Consider the following 13,892-nt stretch of genomic DNA (forward strand, 5'->3'; position numbering starts at 1 on the left):
ATAGAATACCGTGAGTAATGAGCTTTTTCTAGAATTCGACGGCGCAATTCTGCGACATTCGGAACACATAGTCTGCCTACGAAGCAACATCCACACAACCAAAATAAACACACAAATCTATATGCAAAGCTACAAACCAAAATCAAAATTGAGTTTTTAAAATGGAATTAGAAGGTTTCTCACAAAATAAGCACAAAAAAAATCAACTTGGTTCATATACAACACATTGAAACAGAATCAAGATTGAATTTTTAACTTTCTGTACTAAACACAGACCCCAACAGAACACATCAGCACAAAAAACACAGAAAATTCAACATGTTGCATATACAAATATATGAAACAAAAACAAGATTGAATTTTTAAATTAGATTTAATAGGCCCTTTTGATTCTAATCACAGATCCAACAAAAAAGATTAGCACAACATACAGAAAAATTCAATTCAACTTGGTCCATATCCAAAACATTGAAACCAAATCAAGATTAAGTTTTTAAGATAGAATTAAAGCTTTTCAGATCATAAACTAATCTTGAACTACAGATCCAACAAAAAAGATTAGCACATGATACAGAAAAATTCAATTCAACTTGCTGCATATACAAAACATTGAAACAAAATCAAGACTTAGTTTTTAAAACAGAATTAAAAGGCCTTTCTGATCCTAAACACAGATCCAACAAAACAGATAGCCCAAAAACAGAAACTTTAACTTGGTGCAGACATAAAGCTAAAAAACCAAATCAAGATTGAATTTTTAAATAGAATTAAAAGGTTTTTCAGATCATAAACAAAGACCCAAAAGCACAGATAAGCACAAAATACAATAAAAAATAAAAAAAACAACTTGATGCATATACAAAACATTGAAACAAAATCAAGATTGAATTTTTAAAACAGAATTACAAGGCATAGCCCCACAAACAGAAAATTCAACTTGGTGCAGAAACAAACCTAAAAAACCAAATCAAGATTGAATTTTTAAACTGAATTAAAAAGTTTTTCTGATCATAAACACATACCCAACAAAACATATAGCAAGAAAATAAAATAAAATTAACCCAACAAGCAGATATCATACAACAAAAACATTGAAACAAAATCAAGATTTGAGTTTTTAAAACAGAATTTAAAGGGCTTTCTGATCCTAAACACATACCCAATAAAGGAGTTATCAAAATTAAAAGAAAATTAAACAAAGAAGAAAGTATAATACCTTGAGAGAGGTTTTTGAAGATTAGTAGAAAATAATTGATTAGATGTGAAATTAATTGGATGAAGACTATGGATACAAAGAGGCCACCTTTTAAAGGTGTTAATGACCGACTTAAGACGAAATTGCCTAATGAAGTAACCTACGATAGGATGACACGTGTCATAGTTATAGCAATTATTTGAGCCTTCACGCTAAAGGTGTTAACCGGTTCCAACCGGAATCGGACCGGTAACCGGTTAGGGAACCGGCTGGTTCCGGTTTAAAAAACCGAAACCGCTTAACCGGTTCCGGTTTAACCGGTTTCGATTTACCGGTTTGAAACTTCAAATCGGAACCGGTCCGGTTTGGAGTGGTTAAAACTTTTTTTTTATTTTTTTTATTATATATATATATATTATAGGTATATTTACATATGTTATACAACTTTATAATTAAAGTTTAAATATTTACTGACTAACAGGCTAACAGCAAGTCAGCAATACAGAATAGTGTTTTTCGTATACATATATATGTATAACTTACATATACTTATATATATGTATAACTTAATATACTATATATACTTAATTATATGTTTAAGTATACTATATAACTTAATATACTTATAAGTATATTCTTAGTATATTTTAGGTATATTCCTAACTTAATAAAAGTAAAAATATGAACCCAAGTAAATAGAAGAAAGCTCAATGAGCCATATATTTTATTCATTCTTGGATAACTTTTATTTGCAAGTTGTATTTTTTTTTAACTTGCAAATAATACATGAGTTGTACAAAAATAGTAGAATAATAAAATCACCAATTTTGAACCATTTCGTTAATTTCCCCCACATCATATTCGGTCATGAAAATATCTTCAAAGTCTTCCATTTGGTCCGGTCCACTAGCTATCAAATCTTTAATTTCTTCCTCTTCGCCTTGCTCCGCTTCTGAGTTTTGGTTGCGTCGCTCCGATCTAATCCAATCTCGAATGCACACTAGTACTTGCAAGCTAAAGCCGGATAATGAATGTGTATGGTCTCCAATTTGCTGTCTTCCTTCGCTAAATGCGCTCTCTAAAGCCACGGTTGATACTTGAACCGTAAGGATATTTCGAGTCATTCTTGAAAGTACCGGATAGCTTGCCTTGTACTTCTTCCACCATGCTAAGACGTCCAACTCATCCAGTTCCTTGATATCCACATTTGGCTGCATCAAATAAAAGTTATATTCATCAAAGTTTGCAGTAGAAGAAGAAGTTGGCTGTGAATGTAAAACTTTTAAACCCGACAAGCCCTTTTTGCTACTCTGAGAAGTAGTAGGGCGTGGAGCAACGGGTGTAGCACGTTCTTCTAAACTAGAATAATGAGTAAAAACTTTTCTAAACTCATCATCAATAGCGAGATCGGCTTCAGCTAAAGATGGTTGAACTCCCTCTTCAATTTCTAAAAATGTATAAATTTGACTAACCAAATTTTTAGTATAAGACACTTTTAAACAAGGATTTAAAAGGGAACCCAATATAAATAATGTTGGGATGGGAAAAAAATACTTCTTAAATTTGATTATCATTTCAAAAATAGCCACTTGATAATCGGGTTTATATTTATACTCTTGTAAAACTCTAGCTATTTCCGCTAAGTAGGCTAAAATTTCGGTTACCGTGGGATAGAATTGTCTAGAAAAAGAAAGAGTTGCATTATAAAAAATTTCTAAGAGTTCAATACATTCTTTAACATCTTCCCAATGCCTAAAAGTTAACCAATCCTCACTATTAGTATTATATTTGTTGTGAACTTGTTGTATGGGAATCCTATACTCATATGCTTGTTGTAGCATAATGTAAGTGTAGTTTCACCTAGTCTCATTTTCTACTTGAATTTTCCTAGGTCTAAGGTTATTTTCCACACAAGCATTCTTAAAATCTCTAATTCTTCCCCTATTAGCATTACAAAAAAGAAACGCAACAGCATTTCTAACTTTTTGAACATAATCATCAAAATGCACAAGACCATCTTTAAAAATTAAATTTAAAATGTGACAACTACATCTTACATGAAAAATATTTCTCAGAGGATGGTTTATTTCTCTTTTTAAAAGATCAATTGCCTTTGTATTATTAGAAGCATTATCTAAAGCAATACAAAGTGTTTTTCTATAAATGTTAAAAAATCTCATAATAGTAGACATTGAATCGGCTAAAAAATTTCCATCGTGACGATCTTTTCCTTCGTCATATAAAAAAGTTATAATTCTTTTTTGCATAATCCAGTTGTCATCAACCCAATGACATGTAATAGCAAAAAAAATCTAAATGGTTAATACTAAGACCCAAATCAGCGGTAAAACAAACATTACAATTTAAAGAATTAAATACATGACGCAAATAAAATCTATATTTTTTTAAACAAATCTATAACATCGGCTCTACAAGTACTTCTAGGAATACCCTCAAATAACGGGTTATAACAACGTTGAATGTAAGTAACAAACCCCAAACCCGAGGGAAAGGAAAATGGTAAACAATCATAAGCTACCATTTTAGTTATTTCTACGCGTTCTTTTTTCTTGTCATACTTAAAATTTCTACCGGTTCGTGGGTCTATCGTCATTTGAATCCCCCCCACATTTGAACCCGTTTGCTCTCCCCAAATATCCATATGTTTGGTTCTCATATGACCATTTAGTGTACCCGTTCCACCATCCTTACCAGTTCCTTGCTTAAACTAAATACTTGTCCACATAGGATACACGTAGCTATTTGGTTTTCCCTATTCGTAGTCATAAATTTCCAAACTTTAGTTGTTGGCTTACGAGTTCTAGGCGGTTTGTCTTGTGTATGTGATTGTGCAGGACATGTATCTCCTATGAGATTTTCGGGGGGTTGTGTTTCATCATCATCATTTAAGTCTTCATTAAAAGTGTCGGTAAAATGTTGTTGCATTGCCTCATGACCTAAAAGTGGATTATTCCCACCAACATCAATACCTAAACTAGGTGTTTCTTCCACAAATGTTTCCTCATTAAGCGCACCCTTAACAATACGACTACTACTACCGGCACCACGTCTTAATCTCTTTGACATTATTAAATAGAATTAATTTAAATCACAATCAAATAAATCACAAGAAAATAAATTACAACAAATTAAATTGCGTAAATTAAATTGCGAAAAATAAATTTCTAGAATTAAATTGCGAAAAATAAAGATAGAGTTGGAACGAAGGTACCAAATTGCCGGATTAATTTCCAACAAAGTGAAGGCGGCTAGAATTGCAAATCCACCAAAGCTACTTCGGATTGTTGCAAAATCACCAACTCCACCAACAATATTATAATTGCAAAATTAATAATTGAAAGTTGAAACTATAATAAGACTTTGTGGCTAATTATTGCAAAGTAACTATAATTGAGAGATTGAGATTTGAGAGAAAGATGAAGAAGAGTGAATTGATGTGAATTAAAATGAAATGAAGAAGGGTTTATATAGGGGTGGGGATGGGTTAAAGTGTTAAAAAAAAAAAATTGGGAGCCAAAAATTAAAAAACTGACCGTTTGGCAACGGCCATTTTTGCAAATGGACCGTTGCCAACGGTCCATTAACGGACACTGCAGCCCAACGGCTCTTTCCTTTTTTTTTTTTTTTTTTTTTTTTTTAATTTTCACCGGTTAAACCGATTTTCAAAATATTGAAACCGGACCGGTAAACTATTACACGGTTAACCGGTTCTACCGGTTCCGGTTCTACCGGTTCCGGTTTCGGTTTAACCGGTTCTACCGGTTTCGGTTTAACCGGTCCGGTTACCGGTTAAAACCGGTTAACCCGAACCGATTGCCACGTTTACTTCACGCTAAGGTAACCTGTTTTTGTCCTTTCCTTTGATCGGTGGAGAAAAATTAGGTGCCGTTTAGGTTGCAACTTCCTACATTTAGGCCCCCGTTTGATCATAGATACCAAAAAAAAAATTAATTTTTTGAAATTTTAGAGTTAGAATTGGAGTTGTATTTAGTCATAATTTTTAAAATTATAGTTTTTAGTGAAATATAGTTATAAAAAAATGAAAAAGTGAAAAATAAGTTTTTTGAGTTCTTAGCATTTTGGAATACAACTTCAAGTTGTACTTGAAATTTTCATGGCCAAACGCTGATTCCGAAAAAAAATGAAAACAAAACATGAATAATTTTTATGGCCAACGGCACCTTGTTATCATCAATTTACCATTCCAACAACAAGAATATTAAAATCCAATCAGGAAAGAGGTGAACCTTTTTTTTTTTTATTTAATTATTTGGGGTGTACGAAATTTAACTACCACCTCTGTTATACATTTTTTTTAATCAGTTCAAAAAAGAATGACACGAGTTAATTCTTTAGATGATTACTCAAATTTAGAGTATTTCTTATAAAATCACTTTTGTTTTATTTAAGACAATAAAGTCACTCAAGTATTACTATTTTTCTCAAAATGCTCATTCTCTCCTAGTTGACATGTCATGTCACTAAAGCCCTCCCCCCCTTTTTTTTTTCTTTTCAATAATAGACATATTTAACCCATCAAACTCATTTAACAAAATTTATATTTTATGCCCCATTAAATATCACTTGATTAAAAAGAGCCAAAAGAATCAAACCATACTTTTTATTAAGCCACTTTTTCAAATCTAAATTCTTTTTACTCCCGATTCAAATATATTATCTTTCAATTTAAATTAAAGTTTAAGTGATTTAATCTTTCTATTCAAATTCAAGTTTTTTTAAATAGCATATTTTTTTTCCACATTAAACAATATATTAAAATATAATTACACATATAATAGTTCTGGTCCCAACGGTAATTAAATTGTGGTTTTGGGTTGTGGTCTGTGGGCGCAACCCATGGGCCACCGGTTTACTAGGAATCGATACATGCACATTTGCAAGTTAAACATAGATTAAAAGAGAAAAAAGCATTATAATATTAATAATTGAAAAAGTAAAATAGTCATTTGAAGAATTTAATCAGAGGATAGAAGGGAAATAATGTCAATTACTACAAATGCTTGAGAGGGAATTTGATGTTTTAAACAAAGTTAGAGAAGAAAATAATTTTCACCTTTTTTCTTTCAACAATTCACCATTTTGCTATAAAGAAAAGACAGCCATCTCAACTCATGATTTGTGAGTCTTCAAGGAAATAGCATGATAGAGAAATCACATTTAATTTTCAGGGGCCAGCATTGCCTATTGTATCGTCTCCTTTTTTATGTTTTTTCTTTTTTTCTTTTACAGTTATGTTAAGAAATGAGGAAAATAATAATTTGGGCGTCAAATCCACGAGGAAAGAAGCAAGTGATGAAACATTTGGCTTTAACTTTGAAAACGTGATGCGGGCAGAGGCGAATCCAGGATTTGATACTTGTGGATTCCAACCCATTTCAAACTGGAAAAAAATAAAAAGACAAAGCAAAGACCTACAGGTGACCAAAGGATTCGTTCTTTGTTGCCGCTGGACTAACAACACACTTTATTAATGGATTTTCAAATAGTATTTTTTATATATTTGCTGAATTTTTCAATACAAATACAGGATCCGCACAAATACATGGTTCCCGGGAACACCATATAATTAGCTAAATCCGCCCCTAGAAGCGGCAACAAGCTTCTGACGAGCACGGCCTACCAAAGGTCCGACTAGTTCTGCCTTTTTTTTTTCCTTCTTTTTCATATTAACATAATAATATAATCATGCTTCAATCCAAAATACTAAGTTTTTGCTCACATTGCTAGATACATGATTAAGCAACCTCAACTTCTTGCTCAGAATAGTAATAGTTCTGTAATATTTAGTCGCAATTGATATTTATGTTAAATTATACTAAACTATCATAGTTAAATAGTTTACTATATCATACTAATTTGATATAACTAAATGTTAATGATATAGAAATGTGTACTAATTAGTCATAATTAGGGAATATAGATTTATGTACAAATACTACACTATAATGTACCTATTAGTTTGAATTTGAATATAAATAAAGGAGGTGGCCGTATGATAGGGGTTTGTACCCAATAATTCTGCCTAATTGGCAATTTCTTGGTTGCATGCCCCTTCTCTTTAAAGCCACTTACAATATATTATATGGTCAAAAAGCTTATCTTCCCTTGTGGTTTTTGCAGACTTCTAATTAGACTCAATCTAATGAACGTGCCGACTAGATTTAGTGGTCCTCGTTGCTTGTTTAGGAAAGTGATGACTATAATTAGTTTATGCGTGCACCAATCACCAACTTGGTCGGTTCCACTTGTAATACACCTGTACAACATGGGTGGCAAAGTTTTTTTTCCCCCTCCAAGTAACATATTTGTGCTAATGTTATTTAGCCACACTATCCTATAAAATCTGAAAAGACACAATTGAAATGGAAAATTTTCTATCAATCCTTAATTAGTTGTTAAGAATTCTTGTACATGTACTTTTTCTAGGTATAGCACAATTAGTTTATGCATATGCCAATCACCAACTTGGTCGGCTGTCTCACCACTTGTAATTTGCAATACACCTGTACAACATGGGTGGCAAAGTTTTTTTTTTTTTCTTTTTCCCCTTCCAAAATCACATATCTGTGCTAATGTAATTTAGCCCCACTATCTTATATAATCTGAAAAGACATCAAGTGAAATGGTAAATTTTCTTTCTATCCTTAATTAGTTGTAAAGAATTCTTGTGCACGTACTTTTTCTAGAAATCGATGTGAATTTAGTGTGAATACACACACATTATAAATTGCTTATTGCTCAGATATGTTTAATAGTTCTAGTCAAAATTAACTGATACAGCTACCTAGATTTCAAAGAAGCTAACACCTAGAGATGAGTTATAACTTTTTTAGAATTGAACAAACCCGTTACAAGTTAAATATGTTGAGCCAGTATAGGTGAAAACGATTCTCCTGGTATCTGCGAACAAAAAAGAGGGCAGGGAGAACTCACTAAAAACTGGATAAAACACAATGGAGTTGATTCAAGAACTTCTCACACTTGGTGGAGGCATTTTACTAGAATCGTCTGATGAGGTTGATTTGTCACTAGATTTGCAGAGAGCTTCATCAAACTCCTCTTCTGTGTTCATCTTTCGCTTCTTTGCTGCAGAAGATTCAGAATTATCTTTCCCAGTTTCCCCGCTTTCGCTCTTTTTCTCTTTCCCTTTCTCTGGTTGAGGTCTAAAATCCGACACAAATAATGGTGCTTCTCTTCCACTCAACCGACAGAATACTTGTTCAACAGTTTCACTTATTTCCTTCCCTATCCCATTGTTATCCAAAATAAGATCCCAAACTGATTTAGAGGCTTTCTCAAGCACTGAAGACCTACAGGAAAAATTGGCCAAGAAGAGGTTAAAAACCAAATAATGGCAACCAAAAAAACAAAAGACGATTTCATAAGGCGGGCACTTATTCTTGCCTCCTAGTTTTAGCATTGACTCAAACCAAATGAGAACAGTGATCATCTATCTAATTGTTCAGTCAGCAAGGTCTGAGGCGTTTAAAATAGGAAAAGGCATTGACACACTGATTTCCTGCAGCTGAAAATTTGTCAATTCGCAAATGCGATGATGTAGGCGAGATTTCGTGGAAATAATTCTAGAATAAATTAAGAACGGTGGCAAGCACGTGGAATTTTCAGCATCAGCGCATCCTAAGCAGGGTGTGCATGAGCAATGAGCATCTCCAAGTCCTGGTAAAAATATAGGAGCAGATTAAATCTGACAAACTTGGATATTGGACAAGATTCAGTTTTCTACCAAATACTCTATAAATGAACAACGTCGATTAAGATCACAGAATTTTCAAGTTCTAATTATAAAGCGTCGGCATCTCCAACAACAAGCGTCTAATATCAAGATCCTAAATACCTTTGTTTAAAAACTTCCATACCAATCAAACGCTTGTTGAGATACATCTTGAAATGCCTCTTCCTATATATTAATGCACCATAAACCCAATTACATGTAGGCTGAAAGAATCCTCAATATCATAAATGGTCTATTTGGGTCGATAATATTTTAATACTCCGCACTTGAGGATTATCTCCGTAAAGAATAGACCTTGGACCTCACTCAATCCCAAAAGCTAGCTCATGAGGGGAGGATTGCCCAAGACCATATAAGGCGACCACGGACCACTAATCCCACCGATGTGGGACTCCAACAATCTCAACCAAAATAGTGTAAGCAAAATAAAGTACTAAAATTGATATATGGATCACATTTACAAGTATAATAAGATTAAAAATTTCCCATAATGTATTTCAATTTAATGAGAGGTGACTCACCCCTCTTTCACCTTTTTTCCTTCGGTGAGCTCCACATTGCATCGTGCGCTTTGATTATTTTGTATTTTGTAAAGATTGATTCTAGAGTTATTCTCATGTACTCTAAAGTTCTAGTCTTGGTTTTAGTCAGTTCAACTGTTTTGACGTATGTTTTGGAAGATGTCCTTTGTGGAATTACAACGTTATAATGTTAGTCGATATTTTGGCTTCAATATTATATTCTTGTGTTGGGAAATCGAATCCTTAGCTGATACAGGTGTTCCAGAAAGCACTAGAAATAGGAAAGACTCTGCATTTTACGGGTTGAATGGGCCTTCAGGCTTTCTGGGGGAGATAACTCGCTAAGTGCCGGTCATGTCCCGGATTTGGGTCGTGACAAGTATATTCAGGATTTTTTTTTTATGGTATAACAAATATACTTAGGATTTACCGTGATGAATCATATTATATTCAAGATTTACCAAGTTCAAGTTTCAAAAAATGATTCTTCCAATTTTATTTCATGCTGTCAAAGTGAACTTCTTGAGATAATGCAGAAGCCAAACCAGAACAAATAACAAACATACTCAAGTTCTTGCCGCAATGCGTCAAAGAGCTCCCTTTTGGTCTGCTTTTCGGCACCAGGGGTGTTCAGAACCCTGCTTTGCTCAACCATCTTTATGGTGGTATTTTTGAGTTCTTCCTACAAAAAAAAAAAGCAAAAAAAAAATGGATTATCATATTTCATATTATACTAAAAATGGGAAGCCCCATAGTTAAAAGTTGGATTACGATAATACCCTTCAAATGTTAATAGACTTTTTTTACCCTTTAAACACAAATTTATTCCTACAGCAATTACTATACATGTGAGTAATAAAAAGACAAAATAGTAGTTACCCCTTTGAACACAAAAAGTTATACACGTATTAATTAGGATCAACTTAAAGTTTGATAATAATGTAAATCCATTTATATCAGGCAACGTGAATATAAAATTAGTGAATGTTTCATTACTGCCAATTAAAGGGAAAAAACAACAAAGACTTTTAATGTATTAAATTCAACAAATAAATAAATAAACACAGACAGTTAAACTTGGAAAAAAAAAAAAAAAGTCACATTCTAAACATGGATGGTATGCTGTTTTGCGTTCTATGTTTTCTCCTTTTGTTTTTATTTTTGCCTTTTTTCCTGTAGTTTACTAGTATGTTTAAATAAAATTTCAAATATTTGAACTCTTTTCCCCTTCCCCTATCTAATAATTATGTCTTTAATTTGGAAGAGATGTTGAACAAACAAGCCTAGACTTAAGACTTACTCTCTGTTAATCTGTTAATTAATTATGAACATACGTTATACAAGTTGGGAAGATGAGGTGATCCTCCAATGTATGAACCAATAATTACATTTTATCCCCATTTAAATGTCTTGTGATAATTATTCTTTAATTAGGACATTCCCGTAACTGTTTAATTCCCAAACAACTAAACAGCTCTCATTTTCATTTCACATGTTGTTATATAAGGAGCATATTCCAATCTTTTTCTCTCATAAGTAAGATTTTATCATCTCTTTTGGTATTTTCTATATATATGTGCTTTCTTTGTTTCATTTTCTAGATAAATCACACTTTGACGTTCTCTCCGTCTCTTTTTCCGTTTTCAGTAAAAGTATTTCTCCTTTCTTAATCTTCTTCCGCGCCTTTGCTTGCCTCTAATGGAGCGTACAAGGTAGTATCTAATGAAATGTGAGAGGTATTATGTCATGAAACATGAACTATAGTTCAATATGGCCTGATTTGATACACGTACGTCTGCATAAATTGGGAACACAAAGATTTGTTCATTCCGCATATGTGTTAGATGAGCTTTCTTTTCATATACTATATCAAAAATCTTTAATTTGTATCTAATAACATCGAACTAGATCTCATATTCTTGTACCTAATAGCATCGAAAATTAGGTTGTTCCTTTTACAAATATTTGTTTTGTTCTAAAATTTTGTACTTATTGAACTGGGATGCACGTGCGCAGTGTAATGACAACAAGGGGCTGATGCATGTTCAGGTAATGCGTATACCCCCACATACAGTGTCCGAGTGCTTAAAGAGAGAGAGAATTATTTTTCGATATACATATTTTTACTAATTCTGCAATCATATTACAAAAGAGTTACGGGACCCATAGTACAGTACTCACTCACTCACTGAAAATCTTAGATAAGCATTTGTAGCAAAACCCACGTTTGAATAAAAAGTAATTGGGGGTGGGGGGGGGGGGGGGGGGGGGGAGGAGGAGAAAGCAAAACATACATTAGCTTTGAGCTGAGTAATGTTCCATCGTTTATCAGTGTCCCCATTACATCTTCTGGCGTTATGACAGACGAAGAAGATGTTGATGATTCCATCGTCAATATCCTGTTCAGTTATCTAGAATCAGCTAAGTACACACAATGACACTAACAGAAAAAAAAAAAAATAAGAAAATCACTTTGTACGAACAAATAGCATGTGACTGAGATTAGATTGATAAACAAAGAGATCGGAGAAGATTTTGTCTTTATGCCTTCTTTATTGCAACACCAGGATTATTAATCAGCTGTTTGTTTCTACTCCCCTGTCAGTCACAGTCAGTCCTCCTACTTTCACGCTTATAGGCAGGCAGCTTGCCGTTTGGACCAGAATTATTAATATAAATACATAAATGTTTTAATTTACTTAGCAATTTAGAAGGATATCTAGTTCAATTTAATATAGGATACTTGAAGTTGAATAATTAAACTTAATCAGAATTTTATTGAAATTACGATCATCGGAAACTCGTTAATTTTTGCAATAGTAGCCCCCCAAAACACCAATGTTTAAACTTTCCTAGAGACTAAAGCCAAACATAAAAACTCAACCAACACCTATCTTTCACTAGATGAAATGAAGAACACAAATGACCTTAACAGGAATATGTCCTTGACAGGTTTTGGATTCTTAAATAAGGTCCTAATCAAGCTAAAGTGGATTTTCAGCAATGAGGAGTCCAAAACAGCAAGCAGAAACCATCCTTTATTGAATCACTTTTGGACAGATGTTTATTTCTACACCCAAATTAGGACTTTTATGAATGTAAAAACAAAACCAAACAGATCCCTTAAGTCAAGTTCACCCTTATTATCCTGGTACAACACATCTTTGAATTTTATAGAAGAGAGGAGTAGCTTCTTAGACATCATTTTTTTTGCACGGATTGCCCTTCTTTTGGGGTGGTCTTTACATTTTGCCCTTCATATTTGTGTTCTTTAAGTTTATCAAGATTAACTAACACTAAGCTAAAGCTATAGAAATCAAATCACTATCAGATAAAATTCCCAAAAAGAAACCAATTTTCAAATAAAAAACTGATTTTTATCACATGTAAAAACTAGAGAGACAGGTCAAATTTAGAGGATCTGAAGATTATCAAGATTAACAAACAATAAGCTAAAGCCATCGAAATAGAATCACTATCAGATAAAATTACCAAAAAAAAAAAAAAAAAACAATTTTCAAATAAAATCAGATTTTTATCACATGTTTATTTAGTGGATCCAATCAAGATTAGTAAAAAAAATTTGTCTTATGCCTGAAGGTAAAACTATGCAGGGATTCAAAACCAAAGGATTTTTTAGCTCAGGACAAAAAATAAAGACCACCAATTTGAGGGGCAAAAATAAAAGACCAGTGCCTTTGAAGGGCAATCGTGCAGATGACCCTTTAAATTTTAAACTTTAATAGTCCAACTTTCTTTTTCTTTTTCTTTTTTCTTCTTTTTTTGTTTTAATTTCTCATCTGGTATCCAATACCCCCATTAGAGCCATATTAATTTGGAATCAGGCTGCATATGGCCATTCGTGGAAAGCGCTTCCTGCTAAGGATTTTTCTATGGGAAATTTGCACGATTGTCCTTATTCGAGGGTAGTCTTTAATTTTTGCCCCTCAAATTGTTGGTCTTGCGCTTCGCCTAAAAACTCCTGGGTTCCGAGATTGAACCCCTGCTCAGTTAAAAATTTAAAAAAAAAAATCCCAAGGCAGAGTTTTCTTAGCCGGAAAGCGCACTGCACAAATAGTGTAAAAATAATTGCTCTATCTTGATTATTAGATTTGTCAAATGCTAGGCCGTGAGCCCAGTTGTGTTGTGGTTCAGGGAAGATAATTGTTCTAATTAACAAAGCCATTGTCAGTAAGAAAACAGAAGTATGCAACCATGATACACATTCATTGACCACAAATAACAAGGCTATTTTCAGCAAGTTCAGAACATAACAACCACCTAACTCCATCCACCATCTTAATCTGAAAAGCATAGATTCGTGTCTGCTTACTAGATAAAAGCAAATGACAAATTCTATGACGTTTTTAAAACTCCGCTA

At 33.1% G+C, this 13,892-nt stretch overlaps 1 protein-coding gene and 1 pseudogene across 1 annotated transcript in view; both read right to left on the bottom strand.

Moving 5' to 3' along the window:
- Window positions 1-1,374, bottom strand: part of LOC132626946 (uncharacterized) — a 12,157-nt gene extending 10,783 nt beyond the window's left edge. Inside the window, exon 1 of the mRNA XM_060341990.1 lies at window positions 1,217-1,374. The gene's annotated coding sequence lies outside the window, so the exon portion shown is untranslated. The remainder of the gene's footprint in view (window positions 1-1,216) is intronic.
- Window positions 1,375-7,855: 6,481 nt separating this feature from the next.
- LOC132628320 (uncharacterized) lies at window positions 7,856-13,091 on the bottom strand (annotated as a pseudogene).
- Between the last annotated feature and the right edge of the window lie 801 nt (window positions 13,092-13,892).

This window comes from Lycium barbarum, chromosome 1, assembly GCF_019175385.1.
Source record: "Lycium barbarum isolate Lr01 chromosome 1, ASM1917538v2, whole genome shotgun sequence".
NCBI lineage: Eukaryota > Viridiplantae > Streptophyta > Magnoliopsida > Solanales > Solanaceae > Lycium > Lycium barbarum.